Source organism: Myxine glutinosa, chromosome 5 (genome assembly GCF_964187855.1).
Source record: "Myxine glutinosa chromosome 5, kmMyxGlut1.1, whole genome shotgun sequence".
NCBI classification, from domain to species: Eukaryota; Metazoa; Chordata; class Myxini; order Myxiniformes; family Myxinidae; genus Myxine; species Myxine glutinosa.
Genome location: NC_136265.1, coordinates 192,667,673 through 192,678,707, shown reverse-complemented (window position 1 = coordinate 192,678,707; position 11,035 = coordinate 192,667,673). Strand labels below are relative to the sequence as shown.

The 11,035-nt window shown below is 49.9% G+C and overlaps 2 non-coding genes across 2 annotated transcripts; both read left to right on the top strand.

Annotated features, from left to right (window-relative positions):
• The first annotated feature begins 6,336 nt into the window (after positions 1-6,336).
• Positions 6,337-6,409, top strand: TRNAV-AAC (transfer RNA valine (anticodon AAC)). The gene has a single exon. It is a non-coding gene; the product is annotated as a tRNA-Val (tRNA).
• A 2,199-nt stretch (positions 6,410-8,608) lies between these two features.
• Positions 8,609-8,681, top strand: TRNAV-CAC (transfer RNA valine (anticodon CAC)). Its single transcript has one exon. It is a non-coding gene; the product is annotated as a tRNA-Val (tRNA).
• The last annotated feature ends 2,354 nt before the right edge of the window (positions 8,682-11,035 follow it).

The following is an 11,035-nucleotide window of genomic DNA, read 5'->3' as shown; positions in this document are numbered from 1 at the left end:
TCCATTCGCTCGGACGGGCGCGTGTCGCCGAGCTCGGGCAGGTCGAGCAGGCGCCGTGCGCGTTCCGCTGATGAGAGGGCGAAATCGTCGAGGAGGAGCTTTTTAATCGCGTCGTATTTGTCAGCGGCTGGCGGGCTCTCGAGGAGGCTCAGGGCGCGGGCCGCGGTGGCTGAGCCGAGTGCTGCTACCACATGGTGGAAGCGGGTGTCGTCGGCCTTGATGCCTCGCAGGGCGAACAGGGAGTCCGCCTGGGCGAACCAAACCGCCGCGTGAGCCTCCCAGAAGGTAGGCAGTTTGAGGGCAACTGCCGTGTCTGTTGTGGAAAACCAATCAGGTCCACACAACTTTAGTCCAACGGGTGGTTTAATTCCATTTTAGATCATAACATCATCCTGTAAAGCAGGAAATACAATAAGTATATGATGTGACATCACATGAGACCATTCATAACATTCAATGCAAGCAAGCTGGATATTCTATGCTGGCGTACCGTTAGCGAGTCTACCAGATGTAACGTGTCACAGGAGAAGTCTCGGAGCACCGTCCGCAGCAGCGGGTCTTATAGTCACGCCCCTAGCGGTGTCAACGAGCAGCGAGCATCACCCCGGGTTCAGTACGAATACGATTTCACTACATTCTCCCCCCGTCAGAATTATACGGCAGTGCGGCGAAAAGCGAGTGAGCGTCAGCACGAACAGGGTGCGGAACATCAGTCGACCCAACCGTATCGGGCCGGGCGGCGAATTTCTCTGCCAGCACGCGTCCGAAATTCCCTGGGTACGGCATCACGTATCCCTGTGTCCCCGGCGTCGGAGGCGCCATCAGGGTCGGGTGACGAAGGGGGTAACTCCAAGTCGTTGGGCCCAGGTAGACGCGGCGAGGGAAGGGTCGGTAGACCTTCGGCGATGGGAGCGTCGGGAGAGGCCATAGTCTCATAGATGGGTTCGATCGGTTCGTCCGATTCCCTACTCAGGTCGGCGACCCCGCAAGGGGCAAGGTGACGGACGGAGACAGTAGTCTCACGGCCATCAGTCGTCATCACACGAGCATGCTCAGGATTAGCCTGGAGAATCTGCACTTTGTCCACTAGGGGGTCGTACTTGCTCGCGCGCACCGCCCGTTTAAGGTAGGCCGGCCCGGGCCCAGCGAGCCAACTGGGCAAAGACCGTATACACCCCGAGCTCCTGGGGTGGTGGAAAAGTCGCTCGTGGGGAGTTTGGTTGGTTGCCGTACTCAGGAGAGCCCTGATCGAGTTCAACGCCGCAGGTAGCGACCAAGCCCATTTATCGAGGCCCCGGCCGAGGGTCCGGAGGTTGAGCATGACGGCCCTCCAGATAATCCCGTTGAAGCGTTCGATCTGCCCATTAGCCTGGGGTCTGTACGGCGTGGTGTAACTAGAAGCAATGTTATTTTGGAGCAGATAGCCGCGCACCTCCTGAGACAAGAAGACCGCACCCCGGTCGGTATGGACATAGGCCGGGTAACCGAACATTGAGAACAAGTTCTGTAAGCATCGCATCACCGTGGCAGCAGTCATGTCCGCGCACGTATAAGCAAAGGGGAATCGCGAGTACTCATCGACGACAGTGAGCAGATAGCGAGAGCCGCTCGACACCGGCAATGGGCCCTTGAAATCCATCGCCAAGCGTTCCCACGGTCGCGTAGCCTTAACCAGAGTCCCCATGGGAGGGTTATAGAAACGCGGTTTGATTTCCGCGCAGATAGCGCAGTCGCGACAGATACGGCGGATATCGTCAATCGAGTATGGGAGATTGCCACACCGCACAAAATGAGCGAAACGCGTTACGCCGGGATGGCCCGCAGTGGCATGCAGCACCCGTAGGCCCTCCAAAGAGGTGATACCCGCGCATGTAGCCGGTCGTGATGAGGCATCGGCGGCCCGGTTATCTTTCCCCAGGCGATATTTGATGGTGTAACAGAAGTCGGCGAGTTCGATACGCCAGCGAGTGATTTTCTCATTCTTAATGCGCTGGGCGTGTAAGGTGTCGTACATGAACGCAACGCTTTGCTGGTCCGTGATGATTTGGAAGCTCCGCCCGAGTAAGTACGGGCGCCATCGCCGAATAGACTCGACGATCGCGTACGCTTCCTTTTCAACGGACGAGTGTCTCCGCTCAGCGGTGGTAAGAGTCTGTGAAAAGAAAGCCACGGGATGCCCCCCTTGGGAGAGGGTCGCCGCGATGGCCTGATCCGAGGCGTCACTTTCGAGGACGAAAGAGCCGCTCTCGTCGATTGTCGCCACGGCGGCTCGGGCGATGTCGGCCTTAAGGCCTTCAAAGGCCGCCAATGCGGCCGGACTCAGGGGGAAGGTGTCGCAGGCCACGAGGGGGCGAAGTTTCACGGAGAAACTTTGCACCCATTTGGAGTAATGGGCGAACAGCCCAAGGGCGCGCTTCAGGGACGCCCGATCACAGGGAGGGGCCATGTCGAGCAAAGGTCGCAGACGCTCCTTATCCGGAGCGACAGAGCCATGGGTCACGGGGTACCCCCAGAAGATCTATCGTGCGTAGGGAGTATTGGCACTTATCCTCGTTCATAGTTAAGTGATACCTCTGCGCGACCTCAAGGAAGCGCTTCAGATTAGCATCATGGTGCCCTTGGTCATATCCACAAACCGTAAGATTATCGAGGTAGACGAAAACATCGGTTAAGTGCTCCCGCGCAACGAGGTCATCCATGGCCCTCTGGAAACAAGTGACCCCGTTCGTTACCCCAAAAGGCAATCGCGTAAATTGGTACAACCGCTGCCCCGACTCAAATGCGGTATAGATACGATCCGCCCTAGAGATAGGGATCTGGTGGTACGCACTACGGAGATCGAGAGTGCTATAGACCGAATACTGGGACACCTGTTGCACCAGCGCGTCCATCCCCGGAAGGGGGTAGGCATCCAGCTGTGTAAAGCGGTTAATCGTTTGGGAATAGTCGATTACCATGCGTCTGCGATGGGCCTCGCTGCGCACCACCAAGACCTGGGCGCGCCACGGCGACCTACTAGGTTCTATGATGCCGTCTTTCAAGAGCTGAGCCGTTTCGTCCGCAATGAATTGCATGTCTGCGCGAGAGTAGCGCCGTGATTTCACCGCGACAGGGGTGCAGTCGGAGGTTAGATTGGGGAACAGCGAAAGCGGCTGGACGTCCATTTGCGCTAGGGCGCACACCGCAAGCGCGTCGTCCGCCCCCACAACAAGCGTGTCAGGCCCACCAAACTCCATTACCAGACGTCCATGCAGCTTAAGAAAATCGTGTCCTAACAGAATATCAGCACATAATGCGGGTAAAACCATAAGGTGTACATCAGGGAAAACCCATCCCTTTAGCACGAGTTTCAATCGGCATTCCCCCTTCGTGCTGAGTCGAAGCCCCTGGGAAGCCATGAAGATCCGTCTCGTAGACCTCCAGATCCGCCATCCATGCCTGAGCACAAGTCGCTGGTCGATAAAACTATCCGTAGACCCTGTATCCACCAAGGCCCGAACACAATGGCCTTCGACCAGGAGGGGAATAAGGGCTTGAGCCAGGCCAGACGAGGCTGCTGGGAGTGGGACTGAGCCCCCCGAATGGGTCGGACAAGCCTCGCGGGTGGATCCTATGCCAGCAGCAGTTTTGCGGTCGTGGCCGGAGTCTGCATTGACCATGGGGAATCCATTAACGCCATCAGAGGGCTTTCCCAAGCATTCCGGTGTTTCGCGATTCAAAATCTGACAATTCTGACGGGAAAAGGCCTCCGTAGTATTTGAAATCGCCTTTTGACACTTTTGGCAGAAAAAGGCCTCCGTAGTATTCGAAATCGCCTTTTGACACTTGTGGCAGAAAAAGGCCTCCGTAGTATTTGAAATCGCCTTTTCCAGGGTGAGGGCCACCGTTAGCTCGTGGATGACACGAGGAGAACGTTCCGCTGGGACTTGGCGAGGCTTCAAAGCCCCTTGCATGGCCCAGAGTTTGGTCAAGGACACGTACTTCGTGCCCGATGGAGGATGAGACTGTGGTGGCTGTCCGGTGACGCCCGCCAAGGACGTCTGAGCGCCCAGTGGCCCACAGAGAGGGGCCCTCCCCTTCGAAGTCGGGTAAGGCGCCGGGTTTTGGGCTCGGCTCGCAGGCTCCGCTATGAGCCCATTCAAGGTCGCCGCGACCGCGCGACCGCGACCGCGCGATTCAATGAGCCACGAGCCGCATGCCGTTTTCCTGCACACTCTCGCGTAATGTCCTTTTTGCGAGCACACATGGCATATCGCGTCTCGTGCCGGACACACGGGCCGGGCATGGCGTGGCCCCCCACAGAAAAAGCATGCGGCCCCGCGTAAGGCCTTGGGTCTGGTCGTAACGGCAGCCGTCAGGACTGGGTCTTCCTCCGGAGCATCCCGGAGTTCCGCGAGCGGGTCCGCGTCCTCGGCGGTAGCACTCTCCGGCCGGGCGTGTAGTGTAGTGCCCGCCAAGAGGCGCGTGCGATCATAGGTGTTCGATTGCATCCGCGCTTCGGTGTATACTTTCCCTTGCTCGAGTGCCGTAGCGAAGGTCAGGTCGGTCTTCTCTAAGAGCTTGAGCCTTAGTTCCTGGGAGGAGACCCCTGCAATGAAGGCATCTAAAAGAAGATCATCCTGAGACTGCGCGGGAGTCCGTGGCTCCCTGGTGCTGTCCAGCAAGAGCTGCCGGAGCTCCTGGGCGTAGTGGTCCATCGCCTCGTTGGGTTGCTGACGTCGCGTTTGCAGCAAATATCGTGCATACACCGGGCTTTTCTTCTTTATGTACAGCCGTTTGAGCTCCGCGATCGAGAAGTCATACGTCGCGCATTGAGCGATGGAGTTGTACACCCGGTAGTCGATTTTTGAATGAAGTGTTGCTAGCTTCGCGGCAGCCGTCGGCGTGGTCTCAGGCTCGTCAAAATGATTCTCCAATGTTCTGAGCCAGTGCTTCAGTTGCAAGCCACCATCCGGGGCTTGCGGGTCGGCGCAGAATACGGCAACCGCCAGCGTCTTGTTGCCAGCCATGTCGGTAGATATAAAATGAAATTAAGTATTGTGGAAAACCAATCAGGTCCACACAACTTAGTCCAACGGGTGGTTTAATTCCATTTTAGATCATAACATCATCCTGTAAAGCAGGAAATACAATAAGTATACGATGTGACATCACATGAGACCATTCATAACATTCAATGCAAGCAAGCTGGATATTCTATGCTGGCGTACCGTTAGCGAGTCTACCAGATGTAACGTGTCACAGGAGAAGTCTCGGAGCACCGTCCGCAGCAGCGGGTCTTATAGTTACGCCCCTAGCGGTGTCAACGAGCAGCGAGCATCACCCCGGGTTCAGTACGAATACGATTTCACTACAGTGTCCATGTCGGGTCACCAATGTAGGAGCTATGCTCCAACGTAAATCGGAAGAATGGACGCGACAAAAAGCTGGAATTCGTCCGAGTCTCTTTATTGTGTCAAATCAACTCGGGTACTCTGAAAAGCCCGTTTATCGGGCAGCAATATATATACACATTATCCCGGAGCGTTTGCTCGGGAAAGGCGAGAGGGGGCGTGCCCGGGCGTCCTGGACGAGGCCTGGCAAGTCGAGAGCGGGCATGCCCGGGCGCGCCCGGACACGCCCGGGCGTCCCGGACACGCCCGGGCGTCCCGGACGAGGCCTGGCAAGTCGAGAGCGGGCATGCCCGGGCGTCCTGGACGAGCCCGGCATGGTGATCGCTCCGCGTCCTCGGTAGGTGCAAGGCGATTGTGTATACCCAGCGGTAGCCGCTACACATACATACATACATACATACAAACATACATACAAACATTCATACATACATACATACATGCATACACACATACATACAAACATACATACAAACATTTATACATATATACATACATACATACAAACATACATGCATACATGCATACATACATTCATACGTACATACGTACAAACATACATAAATACATATGTACATACGTACATACATAAATACATACGTACATACGTACATACGTACAGTCGTACATACATACAAACAAACACTTGCTCCATGACACATAGATTAATAATGATGATTATTAACTGTGTTATACTTTCTGATTCCACTCGAAGCAAAACTCAATTGATGCGAAATAAGCGATAAATCTCAGAATTTAATTTATTATTTGTGTTCAAAATTGAAGAAAATGGTGATTTTTTTTTTTAACGATTTGTAAATAACGTCACGAACAGTTGAACATGACATGAGGAATGGAGAACATGAGTTGCTCTAAACGACAGATTCACACATGTTGATGTTTCGTTCTTCATCAAGACTACAAAATGATGAAGTATACCAACCAGGTTTCCGTAGTGTAGTGGTTATCACGTTCGCCTAACACGCGAAATGTCCCCGGTTCGAAACCGGGCGGAAACAATATTTATTTATTACATGAGATTTTTCTCTCGAACCCGTCGCTTTTTTTACCCCGCTTACGCGAAGCGAACATTGTGGTTCGGCAGCTCGTTCTCTTCTGGCGGTTCCGCAAGAACACAGTTGCACTGTTTTGCAAGTTTGTTGATCACTCCGGTTTGTGCGTTTGTGTTTGTCTGTCCGCTCACTTATACTTGCTTACACGTCACAATTTTAAACCGATATTCACGAAACTTCACCAAATGGTAGAGTTCGTCGTCCGCCAAAATCCTATATATTTTGAGGTCAAAAGGTCAACAAAGGCCAAAGATCAACCACTTAAAAAAAATTCATCCGATTGATTTGAAATTGGAATGGTATTTTTATATCAGCAAACTGAATTCAACCACCAACTATTTTTTGAGATCAGCATCGGCCAAAAGGTTAACATAGGCCAAAGGTCAACAACAATTTCGAATTTCTAAAATCCTCAATTTTCAACCGATTCACTTGAAATTTCAAAAGGATTTTCATGTCAGGTTAGTGAAACCAACCACAAACTATTTTTGAGGTCAACATAGGCCAAATTTCTAAAATTGTCAATTTTCATCCAATTGACTTTAACTTTGAAGACGATTTGCGTATCAGGTCACTGAATTTAACGGCTAATTATTTTTGAGGTCAAAATGATGCTCGGACTGAGTGTCATTCTACTTTGTTCTGTTTTGCCAAGTGTCACTCTGTGAGTGATTTTGCATTGTGTCTGCCTGCAATCACCTACATGGCACAAATCTAAACCGACCATCATAAACCTAACCAAGTTGGAGAGGAAGTCACTTTTTGAATTTGAGGTGAAAGGTCAACTTGAGGTCAAATTTCTAAAAATTGTAAATTTCATCCGATCGATTGACTTGAAAATTGAACAGGATTTGCCTCATGGTTAAATAAGTTGGGGAACCAACTATTTTTGAGGTCAAATGGTCAAAGATCAACTGAAGATCAAATTTCTAAAATCATGAATTTTCGTCAAGAAATCATCAATTTTCATCACATTAACTTGAAAATTCAACATCAACTGCACAGTTCATCAGTGAGTTGGGAAACCAACTATGTGAGGTGAAAAGGTCAAAGGTCAAACTTCTAAAATCATCAAGTTTCATGAAGAAATTATCAATTTTCATCGTATTAACTTGAAAATTCAACATCAACTGCACAGTTCATCAGTGAGTTGGGAAACGAACTATTTGAGGTGAAAAGGTCAAAGGTCAACTAAAGGTCAAACTTCTAAAATCATCAAGTTTCATGAAGAAATTATCAATTTTCATCGTATTAACTTGAAAATTCAACATCAACTGCACAGTTCATCAGTGAGTTGGGAAACCAACTATTTTGTTGTCAAAAGGTCAAAAGTCAACTAAAGGTCAAACTTCTAAGATCATCAATTGTCATGTCGAAAATGCCTCAATTTCATCCTATTAACTTGACAACTAAACACCAATTGCCTCGTGCAGCCGTGAATTGGGAAAACATCTATTTTGAGATGAAAAGGTCAAACGTCACCTCATGGTCAAACCTGTAAAATCATCAATTTTCATCTGAAAGATGATCAATTTTATTCTGATTGACCCGACCTTTGATGACGATCCTCAATTTAAACCGTAATGGAATGGCAAATCTTATGTATCCATGGCAACTGTTTTTTGCGGTGGGGGGGGGGGGGTTGGGGGGGCTGGATTTTTGTTCGTCTTTTTTGTTTGTCTGATTGTGAACAGGATATCTCAAAAAGTTGTGGATGGATTCAGACGAAATTCGGTGGAGAGATTTGGATTGTGACAAGGAGCAATCGATTCGATTCTGGTGAAGTTCTGGATCTGGATCTGAGAATTTTAAAGTGATTCTTCACCATTGAGAGATCGGGCAAAAAAACATACAAAACACAATATCTCAAAAACTTGATGGATGAGTTGGTTTGGTGACAAGAACAAGCGGATTAGATTTTGTTTCAAGTCCGGATCCAGATCAGACAAAACATTACACCTGGTGTCTGCCATCTTGGTTTGATGTATTATTTGTATTATCTGAAAAAAAGAAATCTTCCATAAACAGGTAAAACCCTGTCCTGGGACTTATGACTAACTCTGAAGATGAAGATCCAGTTCCTTTGAAACTTTCCACTTGGTAAATTACTCTTGTCACCTTCCGTCAGGTCATTTCAGTAACCGAGTTTCCGTAGTGTAGTGGTTATCACGTTCGCCTCACACGCGAAAGGTCCCCGGTTCGAAACCGGGCGGAAACATTTTATTATTATTATTATTACGAGCAGCGAACCCACCCCACAGGTGACCCTGTGGGCGATCTTGTTCCAAGCGAACAACACATTTTCTGCCATCTCTCATTGAGGATATTTTCTGCTGACACACCTGCTTCGACTTGGAGTTATTGATGATTTCCTTTGGTAATGTTGCTGCCCTCTGTTCAACTGAGGTGGCCTTGGTTTTTGAGGCATCCCAATTTTCCAAAAACATAGGGGCAATACCTCTGGCACTCACCTGGTGGAATAAACAGTATACTACACTGACTAAAGGTATTTTAACCAATTAGAATGGTTTCTAGAAGAAAGGGCAGCATATGGAATCATACTAACATGATCATAAGACTTTAAACAAACAAACAAAAAAACACCTCTTTTGGGGGGCAACACCCCCCCCCCCACCCCCCTCCACCCATGCTGTATACCTCCTTAGACCCCAATCTTTCTCATGCCTTGAACAGACATTGATACATCCCGGATATTTGGGAGCAAATGAAGTTCCATTGAAATTGTGTGTAGTTTCAGAGAAAAGAGCAAATTCCTATTATGGGGGGTCAAACCTGGACCCACTTTGACCCCCGGTAAGCCCCCTTCGACTCCAAGATTTTTTTTTTAATGCCGTGAACAAACTTTAGCCACAACACAACAAATATCAGTTGTGCCAAATTTGGTCGCAATCCCAACAGCGGTTTCGGAGAAGACGTTTTAAGTTTTTAAGGAGAGATGGATGGAAGGACGACGCACCATTGCAAAAGCTCCTCTGAACTTCGTTCCAGGTGAGCTAAAACAACAAACAAACAAAACATCAACCATAACCCTTGCTAAAAGTACCCACAACCAACGTACACCCTCCTCTTCCCTCCCTTGCCTCGCCCCTCCACATGCCCTCACAATTCCCCAACAACCATCACCCTTGTTAACAATACCCACGACCAAACTACGCCCTCCTCTTCCCTCCCTCGCTCCGCCCCTCCACATGCCCTCACAATTCCCCAACAACCATCACCCTCGCTAACAATACCCACGACCAAACTACACTCTCCTCTTCCCTCCCTTGCCCCGCCCCTCCGCATGCCCTCACAATTCCCCAACAACCATCACCCTTGCTAACAATACCCACGACCAAACTACACTCTCCTCTTCCCTCCCTCGCCCCGCCCCTCCACATGCCCTCACAATTCCCCAACAACCATCACCCTCGCTAACAATACCCACGACCAACCTGCACCATCCTCTTCCCTCCCTTGCCCCGCCCCTCCACCATGCCCTCACAATTCCCCAACAACCTTCACCCTCGCTAACAATAGCCACGACCAACCTGCACTCTCCTCTTCCCTCCCTCGCCCCGCCCCTCCACATGCCCTCACAATTACCCAACAACCATCATCCTCGCTAACAATAGCCATGACCAACCCGCACAATCTTCTTCCCTCCCTCTGGATTTGCTGGATTTGCTTGATTTCATGACTTTTACGATTGCTGTGCGGACCCCGTAACATTTGTGAACACTGCTGCCGCAGCCCGCAAAGCCGTACAATTTGTAAAAATCCCATCTACAAACCGCAGACCGCAGAACCGTGCGGCGGCAGCATCATATGTGACTAAGGCATTCGCAGTCTTTTTGCCAATCAATTTTCGGACCAAACACTGCTCTTCGAGGCATGGCCTCACGAACCTGCCTGTCCTGTGTGCTCACCAAGTCGGTGTTATCCGTGGTAGTGCTTGATGCCTGGGTTCCGGATGGCTTTTATTTAGCGTTATTAATAATGGTGTTGATTGCTTGACTTGGCTATGGTGCATAGTGCGGTGCCATAAGGAACACATGAAAAGCTTACAAAGGCAATTACATACAGGCATAATTCCTCGCTAATTAACATACCTCACCCCTCTCATGGGGGCGAAGATACAAGCTGAGCCGGCAAACAGTCTCCACAAATTTCAAACTTATGATACATCGAGGTTTCTTCTTCTTCATGACAGTCGGAGCACACAACCTCTGCAAGCTACCTGGCTCTACGGTAATTATGGTCTGCCTCCTACAAATGTAGCACAGCCCCCCGCCCCCTCCCTCCCCTGGGAACCGTATCTCCTGCAAGGATTCCAGTCCTAACACTTACCGACTCACACTTAAATAGCCCATGAAATAAATCAAGAGGGCTGTGGGAAGCGAGCCGTAGCTACTTACCTATTCTCCTTAACGTTCTACCCCCTTAAGCAACCATTCACATTTCAAATATTTACAAAACTTGGAGTGCTTGCTCCTCACTCTGGGGGCAAAAAGAAAATGTCAAAACACACAAAAAAAACGACCTTAACCACAAAACTTATTCCAAAATTCA